This window comes from Chiloscyllium plagiosum, unplaced genomic scaffold (assembly GCF_037043375.1).
Source record: "Chiloscyllium plagiosum isolate Xiang-an unplaced genomic scaffold, Cpla_swu_hap1 HiC_scaffold_9, whole genome shotgun sequence".
Taxonomy (NCBI): Eukaryota; Metazoa; Chordata; class Chondrichthyes; order Orectolobiformes; family Hemiscylliidae; genus Chiloscyllium; species Chiloscyllium plagiosum.
In genome coordinates this window covers 77,745,875-77,766,049 of record NW_028270147.1, presented here as the reverse complement: position 1 = coordinate 77,766,049, position 20,175 = coordinate 77,745,875, and the positions used below count along the sequence as shown (strand labels likewise).

Sequence of the window (20,175 nt, the reverse complement as noted above, 5' to 3'; positions counted from 1 at the left end):
ATGCAACGGAATGTACCTAAAGGCCGAACGCCATATCCACGGATCTAGTTTCCACAGTTTCAGTTACCTGCAGCCCGAACATTTTACCGATAACATTCTAGAACCAGGGACCAGGGAGCTGCCGGGTAGGTAAATTTTCTATTTAAATGATAAGGTTCACTCCTTCTTCAATTTCAGGCTTCTGCAGTAGGTCTTGGAATGTGTCTCTTGTGGGTACGAGGGGACTACTGTATTACAAAGTCCTTCAGACGCTCAAGTTTCTATGGGAAGGAGAATCAATGCTGCATTGCTACTCTGACTGTCAGGTACTCTATAATCCAGCCAACATTTCCAAACTCATTATATTTGCATGTGGCACAATCTGCTGCCAATTGACAAAGCATGCTGCTATGCTTAGGACAATGCCCTGCAGCAAGAGAAGCAGCAAGACAACAACATGAATGTAAATGATGTCCAAACTTGTTGATTAGTATGGAACTCGGGGCAGCGATTTGCATGACTAGGTAGATCCTGTCACGGATTAATCTCACCATTCCTTATGGATAGTACTCATCCTCAAATGTGATATTGTGAAGCAAAGCTGCCTAAGGTACAGTAATTAGAATGGAAGCTCTTATTCTCTGTGTTGCTACCTCCATTGGACGGTGAGAACTATGAATGTCCAGATGTAAAGTAATGCAACTGCAATAACTGAAGTCAGGTCAGAGGAGTTGAGGCATGTCACCAGCGGTGTTCCACAGGGACCGATTCATAGTCCTCTTCTGTTTGTAATTTATATAAACGATTTGGATGAGAATATGGAAGGCATGGTTAGTAAGTTTGTGAACAACACCAAAATTGGTGGCAAAATAGACAATGAAGAAGGTTTTCTAAGATTACAAAGGAAACTTGATCAAATGGGTCAATGGGCTGAAAAATCTGGATTAATGCGAGATTTTGCATTTTGGTACAACAAACAAAGGTAAGCTTAAGTTTGCACCACATCTAGACAGGGTGGTTAAAAAGGTGCTTGGCATGCTTCCCTTCATCGCTTAGTCCTTTGAGCATAGGAGTTGGGAAGTCATCTTGAGATTGTGAGGCCGCCTCTGGAATACTGAGTACATTTCTGGTCACCCAGTTTTAGGAGGGATATTATTAAGCTGGAGAGTGTTCAGAAGAGATTTGCCAGGATGTTTCCAGACATGGAAGGTTTGAGTTATAAAGTAAGTCTGGAAAGGCTGGGACTTTTCTCACTGGAGCGTAGAATTTTGAGAGGTGATGTGACACAAGTTTATAAAATAATAAAGATATAGATAGAATTAATGGTAGTTGTCTTTTTCCTAGAACAGGGCATTACAAGACTAGGGGTATACTTCTAAGATGAGAGGGTAAAGATTTAGAAAAGACATGAGGGGCAATTTTCTTTTACACAGAGGCTGGTTCGTGAGTGGAATGAACTTCTTAAAGAAATGGTGGATGCGGTACAGTTACAATGTTTGGATAAGTATATAAGTAAAAAAGATTTGGAGGGATATTGGCCAGGAGCAGACAGGTGGGACTAGTTTAGTATGGGATTATGGACTGGTTGGACCAAAGGGTCTGTCCCCGTGTTGTATGACTCTATGACAGCACCGAATTTTCTGTAGTACTTCACAATTCAGAGAGGAGACTCTCTGGAAATGGGAGAAAATGCAGATATATTGAAAGAATATTACCCGAATAGAAACTTGGTCCTAAAGGACCCCAGACAAATAACCCACAATTAACTGAGATCAGTCTATAACATGTGACAGATATCATGTACAGCCTCAATTAATTGCTCTTTTCAAGCAATCATTAAGTCTTCAAATCAGCAGAAACAGATACATCTGAGAATGCATTATTGGGGTTGAGCTTGAAAGTGAGGTGCCAACATCAAACCATTAATTTTTTCTTAAATGACTCCATGTATTCTCTTCCTATCCAGATTCGGCAGCTATATTTCCTAGCAGCAACACGTCGGGATGGTGATGGGGAAATCTTAGGATTTTTAGATTTTATTGTCATGCTTACTCAAGTCCAGGAGTACAGTCAAAAGTGTGTGGTGCTGCCACACGTGGTGCCATCTGAGGTTCCAAGGAACCTAGGTACAAAATAAGCTTAGGTACAAAATAGCAGGAGAAACAAGAGTTAAAAAGTTAAGCATTACTTCACAAAATAGAATAATAATAAAGGCATAGGTAATACATCAAAGTCTTTCATAGGTTAAACTTGGAAAATAAAGGAATGAGTTAACAGTTCAACGATCTTTGATGAGTCCTCCACTTATCTCGCTCTGCTGTCTGTTCTCAATAGTGCCACCGTAGATACCGTCACTGCACCCTCTCTGATCTCCCCTGGTGCCTCGGGAACACGCACAGGCAGGATCCACTCACACGCCGAGCTGAGACACTGTCATGAGCCAAATCTTACTCCTCCCCAGACCCTATTTAGATTCTTCCCAAGACGAGCAGTTCCAAACAAAGTGGTGCCGTGGCTTCAAGGGTTTCATAGCATATTTTGTAGCTCACTTTCCTGCCACCCACCACCATCACACATTTTTACATGCTTGACTATATACTGTAGTTACAAGTCTGAAAAAAAAACCTGAGATGAACCGCAAACTTCAGGCTCTGTACTAAGATCATGACATTTAACTGACATGTTCTTAAAAACGGTTTTGTCTTCCTGAAGATGTTGTTCCCACTGCAATTTTTTAATATTTGCACACCAGCTTGCAAGAAAGCACATACTTCACATTCTAATATTCCCTTCATATGTAGTGTGGAATACGAAGTTTTTCAAAGAAAACTATTAAGCTCTCTTCAGCTCTTTATCAATGGACGAAACAGTTGGATCAATATAAAATGAGCAAACTCAATTACAGTAAGGATGTTATTTACCTGAAAGGGCACGGAGAAGATTTAGAAGGATGTTACCAGGACTGGAGGGTTTGAGTTATAAGGAGAGGCTGGATAGGCTGGGACTTTTGCTCTGGATCATAGGAGGTTGAGGGGTGACGTTCTAGAAGTTTACAAAATCATGAGGGGTATAGATAAGGTGAAGAGTAAAGGGGTAAGGGAGTTCAAAACTAAATGGCATAGGTTTAAGGTGAGAAGGGAAAGATTTAAATGGGACCTGAGAGGCAACATTTTCACATGGAGGATGTGACATATATGGAATGAACTTCAAGGGGAGATGGTAGAGGATTGTACAGTTACAACATTTAAAATACATTTTGACAGTATATGAACAAGAAAGGTTTAGAGGGATATAGGCCAATCATAGGCAAATGGGACCAGTTGAGTTTGGCTTATCTGGTCAGCATGTACGAGTTGGACCAAAGGGTCTGTCTCTGTATGGCTGTAAGTTAACCCTTTCACACCCTCACTGGATTTGTGTCTGCAATTTCCTTCAGCCCATCAACCCTACAGCAATGTCCTACTTGCTTCCCATTCTGGACTTGGGTAGGACTCCCTGTCGTATGATGGCGACGAGAAAAAAATTATTATTATTTTCTATTCATCTCTTTTTCTATTATGTGTAAGGTAAATTGAAAACAGATTTGGGTTAATTTCTTTTATTATAACCAAACAGATCAAAACTTCTAAAAAATGACCAAAGGTTAATGTCTTCCTACTTTGACTGCAATATCTATGATGTCATGTTTGAAACCCTATCTAGTTTTAATTGAAAAGTGGCATTCATATTTATCTGACTTGCACAGATGTCTGTGGTTAAGCAATAGAGTAAGGTATTAAGCATGCAGCCAAACAGATTTATTGCTTAAAGCACAGCTTTCACCACTCTCCAATACTTTCAAACTATTTTGTGGTCACATTGCAAAATTAATATTTCCACGGAATTCAAAAACATGTTTGGCTCACTCTGATTCAAGTAATCAATTATTTTCCTTTAAATTTTCTGCCACGACTAAGTTCTAACTGAATTCTGAGTGCTCTTGTTGTCTGCATTAAACTGGTTAAACAGGTGGTTAAGAAATAGACACAAGTTAAAAGTATTTCCATTTACATGCTGCACTGTTCTGTATGCATATTACTTTCTTAATAGAAATGCGAGATACAATCAAGATTACCAAGATCAAATATTATCTGCATCATCAGGTAATTGTGACTCCAGAGGACATGTTGTTCATAATAATGAGCGGAATAAATTTAGCATGACAATTTTCTGACAACCCCATGGACTGATTTTCAAGGTTGCTTAAGGTGACAGCAGTAAGCAGCTCATAATAAAAAGTGGATGATACTTGGAGAGAAATAAAAAAGGTCCAAGGTTTGGAATCAGAGATGAAGCAATGGCTCTTAGCACTGATTTTGAAGAAAAATGCCCACAAAGATCTGACAGGCCGTGTTTCACAGATTTCACTTTCCCCAATGTGCATTTGAATCTCCTACCAAACCAGTGGAATGAGCAGTCAAATGCATCAAAATATTCTCACAGACAAAATGCCAGCAAGGAAAACACCATGATTATCCTTCACTTTTCAGAAATTTTACACAGAACAAAGTAATAAATTAACAAAGTAAAGAAGGACAGGGTAGACCAGAAAATGAGAAGCCAATCAGTCAAAACCGCAGTGATGGTAAAATTATTAGGAAGGATCAGGAGGGATCTGCACTTTAAGAGATGGGGATTATTCAGGGTAAAACAGCATGGATTTGTTAAGGGATGATTGTGTTTGATGCAAGAAAAGAAGTAGACCACTCAGCCCAACAAGATAGGTGGAGATGAGTACTGCAGATGCTGGAGGTTAGAGTCAAGATTAGAGTGGGGCTGGAAAAGCACGACAGGTCAGACAGCATCCGAGGAGCAGGAAAATCGATGTTTCAGGCAAAAGTCCTTCATCAGGAATGAGGCTGGGAGCCTCAGGGGTGGAGGGATAAATGGGAGGGGGGGTGGGGCTGGGGAGAGCTTAGCTGAGAGTGCAATAGGTGGATGGAGGAGGGGGTGAAGGTGATAGGGCGGAGAGGAGGGTAAAGCAGATAGGTGGGAAGGAAGACAGATAGGTGAGACAGGTTATAAGACGCTGCTGAACTGGAAGGTTGGAACTGGCGTAAGGTGGGAGGAGGGGAAATGAGGAAACTGGTGAAGTCCACATTGATGCCATGGGGTTGAAGGGTCCCGAGGCAGAAGATAAGGCATTCTTCCTGTCGGGTGCTGAGAGAGTGGCGGTGGAGGAGGTACAGGACCCACATGTTTTTGGCAGAGTGGGAGGGGGAGATGAAATGTTCGGCTGTTTGGTTGATTGGTGCGGGTGTCCTGGATATGTTCTCTAAAGTGCTCTGCAAGAACGTATCCTATCTTCCCAATGTAGAGGAGACTGCATCGGGAGCAACGGATACAATAGATGACATGTGTGGAAGTGCAGGTAAAAATTTGATGGAATTGGAAGGCTCCTTTGGGGCCCTGGACAGAGGTGAGGGGGAGATGTGGGCGCAGGTTTTGCAATCCTTGCAGTGGCAGGAGAAGGTGCCAGGAGGGGAGGGTAGGTTGGGGGGGGGATGGACCTGACCAGATAGTTGTGGAGGGAACAGTATTTGCGCAAAGCAGATAGGGGTGGGGAGGGAAATGTATCCCTAGTGGTGGGGTACGTTTGGAGATGGCGGAAATGTCAACGGATGATGCGATTTACGCGGAATATAGCTCCACTTCTCAATGAGGCCAGGGCTATTCTGATCATTTTCCTCATTACTTTCCCACCTTTTGCCCTCAACCCTTTACTGATTAAAAACCCTTCCACTGGAGCCTTGGATATACTTAATGACCCAGCCTCAATGGCTTTCTGCAGTAAAGAGGTCCCCAGATTCACCACCTTCAGAGAAACAAAAACTCATCTGTCTCAAATGGAAAACCCCTTACCCTGAGATTATGCCATCTGGCCCTGGACTCACCAACAAACAAAAACAACTTCCTTGTACCTGCCCTGTCAAGATCCCTAAAAATCTTATATTTCAACAAGGTCCCCTCTCATTCTCCTAAACACCAATAATGTAGGCCCAACCTACTCCACCTCTGTTCAGAAGAAAATCCCTTCATGCATGGATCAACTTCGTGAGCCTTCTCTGGATTGCCTCCAATGCCAATACATATTACCATCAGGAAGGGGTCCAGAACTGTCCGCAGTATTCCAGCCATGTGCCTTGTACAGTTTCAGCAAGACTTGCCTATTTTAACTGACAAACCTGATATTTTTTTTGACAAAGTAACCACGAGTGTTTATGACGGTAATGCTTTGATCTAATCTGCATGGATTTTAGCAAGACTTTTGATATGGTGCCTCTGTCCAACGCCCCTCCTCCAAGTCCCTCCTCCCTACCTTTTATCTTCTCCTGCTGAACACTCTCTGCTCATTCCTGAAGAAGGGCCTGTGCCCGAAACGTCGAATCTCCTGTTCCCTGGATGCTGCCTGATCTGCTGTGCTGTTCCAGCAATAAAGTTTCAACTTTGATCTCCAGCATCTGCAGACCTCACTTTCTCCTCTGTCAGACTAGTCAAGAAAGTAGGAGCCACAGGATCTGAGGCAAAATGCATGCTGGGTCCAAAATCGGTGGAGAACCAGGAAGCAGAGGGATGTTTCAAAAATTGGAAGTTGATTTCCAGTGGAGTTCTGCAGAAATCAGTTCTGGGAGCCTTGCTGTTTGTGATACACCTTAATGAAAGTTGAAAATATGATCTAGACATTCTTTGATGACATGAAAATTGGTAGATGGCAAATAGTGAGGATAGCTTTAAATGTAGGAGAGTATCAATGGACTAGCCAGGAGGACAGAGCAGTGTCAAAAGGAATTCAATCAATAACAGTGTGAGCTAATGCACATGGGGAGGGCTAATAAGGCAAAGGCTTATATTATGGATAGGAGGACCTCGGAAGCATTGACGACCAAAAGGACCTGAGTGTTTATATTCACAAATCAGTGAAGACAGCAAAGCGAATGGACAAGGTGATTCCATCATCTGGGAATATTTGCCTTGATTAACAGAGCTGTAGAATGCGAGAGAGGTGGTTGTACTGGAACTGTATAAACGTTGGTTGGGCCACAGCTGGAGTACTGTGTGCAAGTCTGGTCACCACACTCCAGGAAAGATGTGACTGCACTTCAGAGGGTGTGGAGGAGATGATTGAGAAACACACTGAATTATGCTAAAACGTTGAACGCTTTCAGAATGGGAAAACCTGCAACCACACAAACAAACAAACAGTTCTTCAGCAGTGTTAATGATTTGGTATGCTCTTAAAAAAATCTTACACACCATTAAAATGCAGGCTGGGCAGTGGATAGGGGGAAGTTCACAGCAATAGAGAGAGCAGAAAGGAAAGCTTTTATCAGTTTCACTGATTATAAATAGTTGCTGTCTGTGAACACTTATGGGCAGCACAGTGGCTCATCGGTTAACACTGCTGCCTCACAGGGCCAGGGACCCAGATTCGATTCCGCCCTCAGGTGACTATCTATGTGGAGCTTGCATATTCTCCCTGTTTCTCTGTGGGCTTCCTCTGGGTGCTCTGGTTTACTCCCATAGTCCGAAAATGGCTAAATTGCCCACAGTGTCCAGGGATGTGCAGGTTACCTGGATTAGGTATGGGTTATGCAGGGTGACAGGGACAGTATGAGGGGAGGTGGGATGTTTTCAGAGGGGCGATATTGACCAAGTAGCCTGCTTCCACACTACTGTAAATAAAAGACTGGTGATGACAACATTGAAGTTCTACGTTTATCTGCACATGCTCAGAACCCTGAAGTTACTGTCAGTTTCAGGGGATTCCCACAAAATCTGAGATATTCTAATTTATTGCAACTTGCTTATTTCATGGCTGCAACACCAGTTTCATTACATGCTGCTTTGGTTCAGTTCTGCTCTAATATTAGAACAGATTTTAGGACAACAACCTATGCTCAAACAGGACCAAAACATTCCAAATATTACCAAATAAAAATGTGGCACCAAAACACTGCAGAGACATTTGGCTTGATGACCAAAATCTTGGTCAAAAAAGGGAAGTTTTAAAGTGTGATTTAAAGCAGGTAAGAGAAAGAAAGAGGTGAAGAATACTTGGGAGGAAATATCAGCATGAAGAGACTCTGGTAGCTAAAGGCAAAACAGCAACGAAAGAATAATTAATATCGGCAATGCTCAAGAGGCCAGAAACCGGTGAAACAAAAAACACTTAAGAGTTAATAAAGCTGGAGGAGGTCACGAGCATAGAGAGGGTGAGGCCAAGGAGAGCTCTGAGAACAAAGTAAAGCCTTGCATCAATGTTAAAACTCTGTGCTGGGAACCAAAAGGTCAGCAAGCACGGGTGAGATAGTGAGAGTTCGGATAGACAGCCAAATATCAGCATGAGGAGGGTAGATGTGCAGAGGTTAGCCATCAGTGTGTTAGAATACTTAAAAATTTGAGGGAATGAGAGAACAAAAATTTTGATGGCCCACTGAAGGAAATGGCTGGAAACTCCTGGATTTCTAAACTTCACGGGTATCAGGACAGTTCCCTGTCCAGATCAACAGTCACCACCCGGATTGATTTTGTGAAAGACAGGCAACTAATGGGCTGCCTTTGTGTTCGATATCCAGTTCAAATGGTGGGATACACACAGGTATTGGGGGATCAGAGTGCCTGTTAGGAGAGGTGAGCACAAAACGGCAATGTGAGCAGAAAAATGTTAATCACATTTACAAATGGGGAGGCAATGGCCTAGCGATATCATCACTGGACTGTTAATCCAGATACCTAAGTAATGTTCTGGAGACCTGGGTTCAAATCCTGTCATGGCAGATGATGGAACATTAATTCCAGTTATTTTTTGAATTCAAGAGTCTAATGAAGACAATGAGTCCACCGCCGATTGTCAGAAAAACCCATCAGGTTCACTGATGTCCTTTAGGGAAGGAAACTGCTATCCTTTCCTGGTCTGGCCTACATGTGACTCCAGCACCACTGCAATGACTCTTAACTGCCCTCTGGGCAACTAGGGATGGGCAATAAATGCTTGCCAGTGACAGCCTCATCCTGTGAATAAATAAATGAAAAGAAATAAACAGGGCAGCCAAAACCGTTAGAATAAAGGCAGAATACCTCCTGATGAATGCTTTCAGCCACATAGTTCCTGCTTTCAGCCTTGTATTATTAACTCTGCCATGTGTAGGAGTATCCAATTCCCTGGCACCTCCTGCCTCCAAAGTGTTGCCAGTCTCCAGGCACAACAGGGGAGTGAACAGAAGCCTGCCCAACCCTGTGCCCCTCTCCAAAAAAGGCCACAAAATCATTTCTTAAACATCTTGATTGCTTGCCCAGGTGACCAGTTTTTGCAATGTCAGTAACAGCCCAGCCCTGGGAAACTTGCCCAGAAGTGGGAATATGTTGGAGAGTCGTCCCAAACAGATTTTGGAAAACTTTCACGAGCGAACAACCTTCAACTGTCATCTTCAAGGAACTGGGAAATCTCCTCAACATCTGCATTCTTCCTAATATTCAGAGGTTGGAGAAAATTTCCGCTCATCCGGCATCGGATACCAGGCAGGACTTAGAAGTCTGACAGTCAAGGGAGGCACTGTCATGCGGATACCTGGCAAAACTAATGCGATGCTTTTGACTGTTGCCCCTTATGTGTAGTACATCATTGAAAAATAAGAAAAGGCCAAGAATAGATTTTTTGGGGACACTATATGTTTGGGCACAGGAGCAGAAAAAGGCTTTATCACAGTTATTTTTCCAGCACCAAGTATGCGTACATGGCTTTGGTAAAAGCCATTTCATTAACGTGGTGCTGTATTATGATTTGTGAAAAGCCAAGAACTCATTGCTATGTGACTATATATCCCAGGATTCTACATTTTGGTACTAGACTTACATCAAGGGTTTAAACATCATTCTACCAGACGCATGGAAGACAGAGACAAAAGGGAAGAGAGAGAGTGGGAGAGAGAAGAGGAAAAAGAGAGAGAGAGAGAGAGAGAGAGAGAAAGAGGGAAGGGAATGTGAGTGTGAGAGAGAGAGAGAGAAGAGTATGGGGAGAAAGAGAGAGAGAGACAAAAGGAAGAGGGGGGCGTGGGAAAGCAGGTGGAGGACTGATTGAATCATATAAAAATGAAAGGACCCCAACACCAACAAATATAAATCTCCTGCCCGTGATGAACTGAAAGGCTAATGGTATCATACAGGCGTTTGAGAAAACTGACCATATAAATAGACAAATTTTCAAAAGTCAGTAGCTTTAGAAAATGCATTGATGAAAGGAAAAAGCTAGCTACATTCTTTTGTAGGCAGGGGAGAAAAGAAGTTAAATTGATTTAATAGCTGGGAGCTGAGTGAACCAGCAGAAACCCAGACCAAACTTGAGAAATTCAGCAGAAAACTTCAGCCAAAGTCAAACCATTGGGTCTACTGATATGAATTTTAAGGCTGCAGACAGGAGCTAGGTCAGTCTATTGACAATTTGATAACAAGATTGAGAAATGCAGTCAGAAAACGTAAATTGAAGGACACAGATAAAAGACTACGAGATCAGCTTGTCTAAGTTCTGCACACTCTGAAGGAGGAGTGGACACTCTCAGAACAGATAAAAACGAGAATGGACTGGAAAAGTGATTTATGACTCGAATGATTAGCTTTCAATAGAGTCAAGAGAAACACAGCGGGAATACTGCAGTGAAAAGGTAACAGAAGAAAGCATAGCAGGAAAAGATGCACAACAGCTGGAGATGATGCTGAGTTGACAAACAGAGGAAATGTCCCACATGTGGTTCACACTGGAGAGCTTGCAGAAATCCAAATTGCTGGAAAAAGTTGTGCAGAACAAAAAGAATATGGTAAATGAATTATTTTGGATGGACAAGTTAAAAAACAAAGCATGTATATCCTAAAGATGACAATGGGTTTGAGCACTCTCAGACACTGGTCCCAAAGAAATGCATTAAATGTTTGTGCTACAATTACCAGCGAAAGAAAATTCAAATGCTCATTCAGATCAGAAAGAGAGCAAAAACAAAAGCTTACAACGATGATTGATATTGGAGCACAGTACACCTGAAGATCTTTCCTGAAAATGTCAAAGCAAATGAGAATCTAAGGAATGGCATTCTGAAACTGAACAACGTCACACTAATGGCATATGACAAAACAGATTCAACAGCTAAGAATAACCAAAATCAGACACACACATAAGGAAAGGAATGTCAACCGTGTGTTCCAATGGAATAGATGATCCTTCTATCCTCAGGCTGAGCAGCTGGAAAGAGCCACAGTTTCTCTAATTAAAAAAAAGGGAGGTGCTGTGGGTGGAATGGAGAGTGGAGAGGGTGGTGAATTAGGGTACTGAGCTGACTGATAAGGCATGATAATAATGAATGGCAGAGCAGGTTTGAGGGGCCCAATGGCCTGCTTCTGTTCCTTTCTTAATTGGTTCGATGTTTCCAAGTGACGACGGCATAATGCTGCATGCTGAAGGTAATACACCCAAGAAAAAATATCCTCAGATCAGAAGCAAGGGAGCTCTGGCATGAAGATATTCAGAAGTGTTTTGCTGAGATAGCTGAATGCTTTGAAGAATGAAAATCAGATCACAACTGATCCAACAATGAAACCAGTCATTCATTCATCCCCCACATAAAGTATCAACAGAACTCAAAGGAAATCTTAAAAGCAAGCCTGAGGAGATGGGAAAGGTTATCACCAAAATCACAGTGCTAAGTTCTATTATAGTGAAAGGGAGGCCAAATGCACAGGCAAGAACTTGCCTGGATCCCAAAGATTTTAAATCAAGCAATATAAAACCATTATTATTCCATTCCTACACTGGAAGAGATCACACCTTCACTGATTCAGGTAACATTCAGGGTGGCATGGTGGCTCAGTGGTTAGCACTGCTGCCTCACAGCACCAGGGACCCAGGTTCGATTCTGGCCTCAGGCGACCTTGTGTGTGGAGTTGCACATTCTCCCTGGATCTGCGTGGGTTTCCTCCCACAATCCAAAGATGTGCAGGTTAAGTGAATTGGCCATGCTAAATTGCCCATAGTGTTAGGTGCATTAGTCAAGGATAAATGTAGGGGAATGGGTCTGGGTGGGTTACTCTTCAGAGGGTCGGTGTGGACTTGTTGGGCCGAAGGGCTTGTGTCCACATTGTAGGGAATCTAATCTTAAAAACTTTCAGTAAGACCTGAAGTTAGAACTGACTGTTGGAAGATGAAGGTTGATTAGGAAAATTCAATGTTGACAATGTTCATCATCCTGTTTGCAGTAGGAGTTCCCATATCTACATTTTGGTATTAAAGTGAGTGAGAAAGTGGTCCAGCAAAAAGCAGACGAGGTACAAAGGCTAATGACATCCAGATCTGCGTAGGATCAGGAACTTAAATGAGAAACAATTGACCATCATGCACAGGGAAAAAAAAACTAGAAATGCTAAGTTCAAGTTGCGCGCATGCTCAAAATGACAATGCCAGTTTATTGGAGTGTTGTATACACTTGACAGTCCTCAAAGGAACACAGCCATCCCAGAGATGGAACCTCCAGAAGACAAAAAAATAGCTGAGGAGTTTCCTTGGCTTGATGCATGACCTGAATTCTGTCATATCTCATTTGTCAGCAAAAGAGCAAACCTACGAGAACGGATGAAAGATGATGCTGAGTACTGGTGGTCAGTCACACAAGAGGACTTTCAACAAAAAGGTAGTCTCTGCAAGGAGACAAGCCTGACATGCTACAGCAGCAAGAAACTGGTCATCCTCCAAGTACTTGATTGTGTGGACATGAGAAGAGGTGGCACAGATTTAGCAAGTCACTAGCGACAGTAACGTCACGATGAATTGTTGGTGATTGACTTTATAGTTGAAAACTTGAAAGTGCATTGGAAAGTGACTTAAGGGAGAATGGTTTTCCAGGAAAGATAAGAAGGGAGTTGAAGTACTGATTGAGTCGAGAAAACAACAAGGAAATATAAAACAGGAGAATGGATAAGAATAAGTAGGAATGTTAACATAAAGGAAGAGATTTAGAGAAGAGAAGGAGAGTAGCAAACTCAGAAGAGAGACAAGAAGCATTGGGTTGAAGATCAAAATCCCCAAGGATGAGAAATCATTCAGTGCAGAAGCCAAGGGGGAAAGCAGAAAAGGTGTCTCAGTGAGAAATAAGTGGGCAGAACAGATCAGGAACTTAAATAAAAATTATGAGGAGATTAAAAAGGAGCAGGTTTGTCAGAGCAGGGGAGGTTGCCAGAGGAGCATGAATTCAGACCAAGGTGAAAGGTAGTGGCTGTACCACCACCACGATGGTTTGGTTACGGCAACTACATCCATTCAGAGAGGACTTGCTAAGAGGAAAGGTATCATCCTGAACCACAACTCCATCAAAGTCACAGTGTCACCATGATCATCCACAATAAGCTCATCGGTGTCATGGCCGTTCTCTATAAATGAGCATTCTGATAGGAGATTTGGAAATGGTAGAGATATGCAGAAAGAGTGAGAGTAAAAGAGAGGAAAAGAGAGAAATTTAAAAACAAAATGGTTTGATTAACAATGTGTAACTAACAGTCTATTTAATTATAACAGGCCCCATGATGTTTCTTAATTGGAATACAATCAGTCAAACAATTGAATGTTTTCTCCTGTCGTGAAGCAATCTGAAGTCCAAATGTAAAATATGTGCACAACTTTATTGCCTTATGCAACAAGAATGATGTTTAGTGTCAGAGATTCTCTAAGAATGCCAGTTTTAAACTGCTTGAACAGAAAAATAATGTGATTACGAGATGGATTTCATAGTTTCTGTGCTTTTGGATGTTGCAATGTGTCGCACACATTTTTGTAAACAAATTTGTCATCAAACACGTATGCTATTAAAATGACCTCTAAGATGTGATGAATTTGTTTGGCATTCTTTTGCATGGGTTGTGATTCCACTCCCACTGACTCAATGGCTGGCAGTTACAAACATCCTCTTCCAAAATGTGCTCTGCTAATATGTTAATGGTTCATTCTCCTTAATCATCCTGGTGAGTTTGAATTCACGCAAAACAGGTTTATTTCCACATTATTAAAATCAGATCCCATTTCTTGAATTGTCTTTCCTGTTTTCTTTCCTGCCGAGGTGATTTTCATTTTAAAAACATCATTCAAAGCAACATGATCTCAACAGAGATCCAGTCATTGCAGTGTGTACCTAATGTTAAAGGCCTCCAGCAACACTCAAACTCAATGATATCAAGTTATTAAACTAAGTCTATCCAATACAACGTACAGCATCCCAAGAAATTGAAGTGGATTTATGGTTAGAGTCAAATAAATGAAGAGATTAAAGTAAAGATGGATGAAAGAAATTGTGTGTCGAGTGTAAAGGCAGCAGCATTGGTCAATGAACCATTACAGACAGGAGCCACAGCCAAACGCACAATACTTGAGTCAGTCAAACCAGTGAAGCTGGAATTCAAATAACACAACAAAAAAAAATTGGAGAGAAAGCATGCCTACCAGCTTCTAGTTCAGTGACCTTTTAATTCCTTCAAAGGGCCCAGATGAAGCGTAAATTTACTCCTGCACCCAATGGTGGGCCATTATAGCCATTCAATGTTAATAAATCTCAACTAAAAATGTGGATAAAAGAGCCAAGATCTGGATAAAGCACTGCACACTTCAGTTATTGACACAGGGCCTGCTTGTAACCAAGATGTAGGAAGAAATTGATCTCAGGTTTATTGTAGCAGGATAACCAAAGTACAGTGAAATCTATGGAAAGAAATGTCTGGCAAATGGCTGATTACACGACAGTGTACAGTCAAAACTGATTTATTGGAAGTTCTACCAAGACGTGAATTAACTTCTAATTAAATAGAGGAGCAGGATGTGATTTTGCATGAGAGAAGAAAAAGAATGGAAACAACTGAATTTTCTTTCTCCTAAAGCTGTGTGTTTTTATATAGAATTAAGTATAAGGCACATCTTGTTTCGATATATGGAATTGCAATGTGCATGGGGTCAGTCGATATTCATAAAATATGATATTGGTAGAATCACACAGTGTGAAAGGAGGTCATTCAGCCCATCAAGTCCAGACTCCATCCCACCCCCACTGCATTTCCCACGGTAAACCCACCTAGCCTGAATAGCCCTGGACATTATGGGCAATTTAGCATGCTCAATCCACCTATCCTGCACACTTTGGGAGGAAATTGGAGCACCCCAAGAAAACCTGAACAGACACAGGGAGAATTTGCAAACTCCATGCTGACAGTCGCCCGAAGGTGGAATCAAACTTGGGTCCCCCCTAGCACTGTGAGGCAGCAGTGCTAACCACAGAGCCACCGTGTCACCCCTAAGATACTGGATTGCTACAGGAGTTACCTGACCTTTGTCAGATTTACAGGGTGGTAATAGCATGTTTTGTTTTTAAATTAAATACACAAAAACATCAGTAACAAGATCGACAAACTAATGTCAGAATAGAATTAAATAGTTTTGATCATATGACCACACAAACGCAAGGCTGTCAGGTGACCAAGGTTGGGGGAAAAAAAATCTGAAAAAGGCAGGCAGAATGGAATAGAAGTAGTCCTCACCCTAAAGCATGACGTGTACACAATAGTAATACAGCAGCAAGTCAAAAATCAGTCTGGGTGAAAATGAGGGACTACAAAAAATGGTTGGTGTAATGTATTGGAATTTATGGAATACTTCCATGGCAGCTTCCTGGAGCAACACACTGTGGAACCAATCCAGGACAAAAGTATTGCTGATGTGTATGGTGTAATAAGTCAGAGTTAATTAGTAATTTTAATTCTATGTCAAGTTTGAAAGCAATATATTTGAGGCAAAAACAAGAATCTTGAACTTAATGTCAGTTGCTTTGGTATGAGGGGAGAATTATTGAATGTTGACCGGGTAAATATACCGTAAGATATGGCTTTAAATATTCAATAAAATTTTACTGTCTTTGAAAACTTTAAGGGCAGTATCACATCAAAAGAAAGGACATAGAATATGAAGCATAGCAATAAGCCTGAAAGTTGGGAGATTTTTAGAAACAGCAAAGAGCAAACAAAACATTGACAAAAATAATGAAAACAGGACATGAGAATAAACTAACCAGGAATATTAAAACAACAGATTCTAAGCTTTAACAAATATGTAAGGAGATTAGCTAAAGAACGTGCTGGTTGATTTAAGGCAGAGGCAGGAGAAAATAATGTGGGAATTATAAATAATACAAGAGAGGACAAAACAATATTTCACCCGTCTTCACAGCAGAAGACACAAATTACATGCCAGAATCAGAGGGTAACCATGGGGAATATAAGATTAATAATCTTAATATAACTAATATTGGCAGAAGGTTAAAGGGACCAAATGCCAAAGAATGTTTAGAACCTGATGATCTGCATCTTTGGATCCAAAAGAGTTATCTAGCGAGATGGTGTGTTCACTGGCTGGGATTTTCTAAACATTCCCGAGATCCAAAAATGCTACCAACTGATTGAAAGTTAACTAATGACACAGTTATCATAATGTCATGCCACTTTTCAAAAAAAGGAGCGAGATTAAAAAAAAGTGAGTTATATGTTAGCCTGATATCAGTCATTTGGAAAATGGAACATGTTATTAATGAAGTCTGACCTATACATTAAAATAAAACATGATCAGACTGATCCAATGTAGCTTCACGAATGGGAAATCATGTTTGTCAAATTTATGAGAATTTTATTGAGAATTAAATTAACAGTGCAGATAAAAAGTGAGCCATTAGATGCAGTATATTTCGATGTCCAAAAGACATTAAAGAAAGCAGCACACATTATAAGAGCTCTGAAGTGTAAGATATTGTCACAGAGGAAGGATTCAGACTGGAAGCTGAGATTAGGGATAAATGGAAAAATTTCAAGTCACCAGGCTAAAGCTAATAAGTATCTCAAGGATCTATGCTGGCTGCGAGCGTAAGTTATGAGCATGCCAAAAAAGCTACCAAGAGTTATAGATCGTTTTGAGAGTGGGTAGCAAATGGCAAATGGCCTACAATATGAGGAAATGTGGGTTTATTCAATTTGGAAATGAGAAGAGGCAAACAGAATATTTTTAAAAGTCATGGAAGTTTTAAATGCTCATGTTCAGAGCTGAGTGTACTCAAACAAAGGAACACAAAGGAATATTCATCAACAAGTCAAAAGGACATTCAGTAAGAGGATACATCTCTGCCATACTATTTGAACTTAATCTCAGAATCCCTACAAGCCCACACCGACCCTCAGAAGAGTAACCCACCCAGACCCATTCCCATACCCTATCACTCTACATTCATTTCCTAACTAATGCACCTAAATACATATCCCTGAACCCTTTGGGCAATTTAGCATGGCAAATTCACCTAACCCACACATCTTTGTACTGTGGGAGGAAACCCAAGCAGCAACGCTAGCCACTGACGCACCATGCTGCATAACTACAGTAATGTTACTGCAGTTACAGAGATTCAGTCAAAGAATTGTCATGCTGAAAGCAGAATTAATTTTATTCAGAGCTACCATCTCACTAGGCAGGCTTCAGGCCAATCCACATTCAACAACGTGCTCATAAAACTCTGCTCGCATTTCGACAGCTGGGCCAAATTCTGCCATAGCTATGACAAATCACAATGTTCTAAAACAATAAACAACATTCACAATAAAAAAACACATAACATTCTTCAAAAGTCATCAAAAAATCCTATAATTTTAAAGAACCATTTAAAACAAACATCCACAATCAAACTTTGGAGCAGGAGCAGGCAATTTGGACCTAGAGACATTCTCCACCGTTCAATATGATCATGGCTTATTTTTAACCACAGCAATACCTTCTCACATGATCCTCATTTCCCCTTATATTCAAAAATCTATTGACTTCTGTCAAGGATTAAGCATTGCTCTTGAGTAGATTCACATATTTCAGTCAATAGATTTCTCATAAGCCCAGTTTTAAAAGGCTAATTCTTTACTAAAGGGGAAATATCCTTCCAACATCAAGCCTGTCAAACATTTTACAGTTTCACAGCAGTCACCTCTTATTCTGACCTAAAGGGAATATAGGCATAAATTGCTCAATCGTTCCTCGCAGAACAACTCTATCATCTACGGAACCAGTTAAGTGAACTCTGGTTGCACTCGCTCAAAAAGTGTATCCTTTCTTAGGTAAAGTGATCACAAGTACATCAATAGGGCTGAAATTAATGACTGTGGCCATTTGGAGGAGCCCTGCCTGACTGAAAGCTTGATCAGACACTGCAGCGCCTGCTGTGGGGAATTCCCAGCTCTCTCGAGACAACGATCCTACCTGCAAGAACTTGCTGGTCAATCAGTCAGAGGTTAGCAGCTCTTCAGTCCCAACAACATTCAGTGCTGGTGCTCCAAGAGGCCCAGAGCAAGGAGAATACACGGGAGGCCTCAGTGATGAGGCAAGTGAATGGGCCTTGGTTTTAGTTAGGCTCCAAGGAATGGAAGGCATTTCATGTTGAGGGGTGGTCGATTCTTAAAAGCAGGGCACTGCATGAGTTTGATGGTGCTCAAAAGGATGAGCGCAGCAACGCACAACTAGCCAACCCACATTTCCCACCTGTATGTCTACACACTACACTTGAGCAAAGACCATAAGGTCAGTGGTAAAATGAACTGCTGGTACGTTTTACTAAATGATCAATTTATCTCATGAAACAAAGTAAAACAATCATGGAATAATTTATCAACCAGGTAGCACAAGATCTTTCCTAAAAGTGAATTTTCCCAATCAAGCATCAAAATGATAAATTCTAAATTAAGTACTGGCAGAAAGATTGTTAATTAACAAGCACAAATAAAATAAAAAAGATGGCAACTTCTGTTGCTTTACATTAAATTTAAATGACATGAACATTTAAGAAAGATTTGGGTGCTTCTTTAAGCAAGTATATTATACCAAAAAAAAATTCTGTTAAGAAAAACACAAATTTAGTCTAGTTACTGTTAAGTGGATAAAACTTCCTGAAAAGGTTCAAGCTTTTACATTGCATCATTGCTCTAGCATCTGATAAAAATACTGAAATGCATCTGAACATTAGAGAAGAAACAAAGTACCCTAAACATTACTCAAATACTGATAACATTAATTTCCAAGATGTACAGATGTAAAACATTGAAAGAAATTGCTTTCCTGGTGAACATCATTAATACAATTTACTGTCACTGTGAATATAAAATTGAGCACAATACTTTCCTACTACTGAGATGTCGATGGTCAGTCAGATATGCTCTTGCACATGATGCTGATTGCATACTTTACCTGTGTATTGCATCAGCTGCTATCAAATCGTGGCCCTGAAATTGTACAAAGGTAGAACCACAATGAATAAGATTCTGAGCTTCGGTGGCACTTTTCTGACCAGCACTCTCCCGAGATGAGTCTACCATGTTCAAAGCCATTTCACACTATTTACTTCAGTCTGACAAACATAAAACTGTGCATGTTCCAATCATCTGTAGGTAGATAATACAATTGTCTGCTCTTTGCCAATGTTTTTCTACATCTTCACTGGCTGCTTTAATAGTCGCTGGTGCAGAATTTTACAGGCATTTTCAGCTGAAAGCAGGGAAACAAATGATCTAACTAACTTGATTATGATCCAGCTCTGCACAATAATTACTATCAAGCAACCTGTCGTACAGAGTTTGTAGTTCTGCAGTTTCCTTGTCAAAAAGACTGCTCAAGCTTAACAGAAGTTCCGGTGATCACCGTATGCTTCTCTTATCAACAATCCACATATTTTTACCAAGAGGAGTGGCAAAACTAAGTGAATCGCTGTTGCTAAAAAAAATGAGAAAAGATCACAATACCAGTTGCTTAAATGCAGTGCAAGAGCCATTTGTTTTCTTCCCATGTGGAACAGATACGAAAAGAAAGACTCTGTTCTGCAGCATTAGGAATTAGGAAATTAAATAACATCTATAAATTGGCAAGAGAAAGGAAAATGCCAGCTTATAACATATATAAATGATTGGACAAAACAACAAAATGGAAAACAACGTGTGCAGAAAATTGCACAGCACATGCAAAATTAACCATTCCCAGCCAAGACAGTAACAGCCTGCAAAGGGTCAAACCCATCGGTCTTCCATATTTGAAGTACATATGATGAAGTTACATTGTTCTCTCTTCAACGA

General features: G+C 40.8%; 1 protein-coding gene across 3 annotated transcripts in view; it reads right to left on the bottom strand.

Moving 5' to 3' along the window:
• kcnt2a (potassium channel, subfamily T, member 2a) overlaps positions 1-20,175 on the bottom strand; it is a 712,068-nt gene that overhangs the window by 581,496 nt on the left and 110,397 nt on the right. The window lies entirely within an intron of this gene.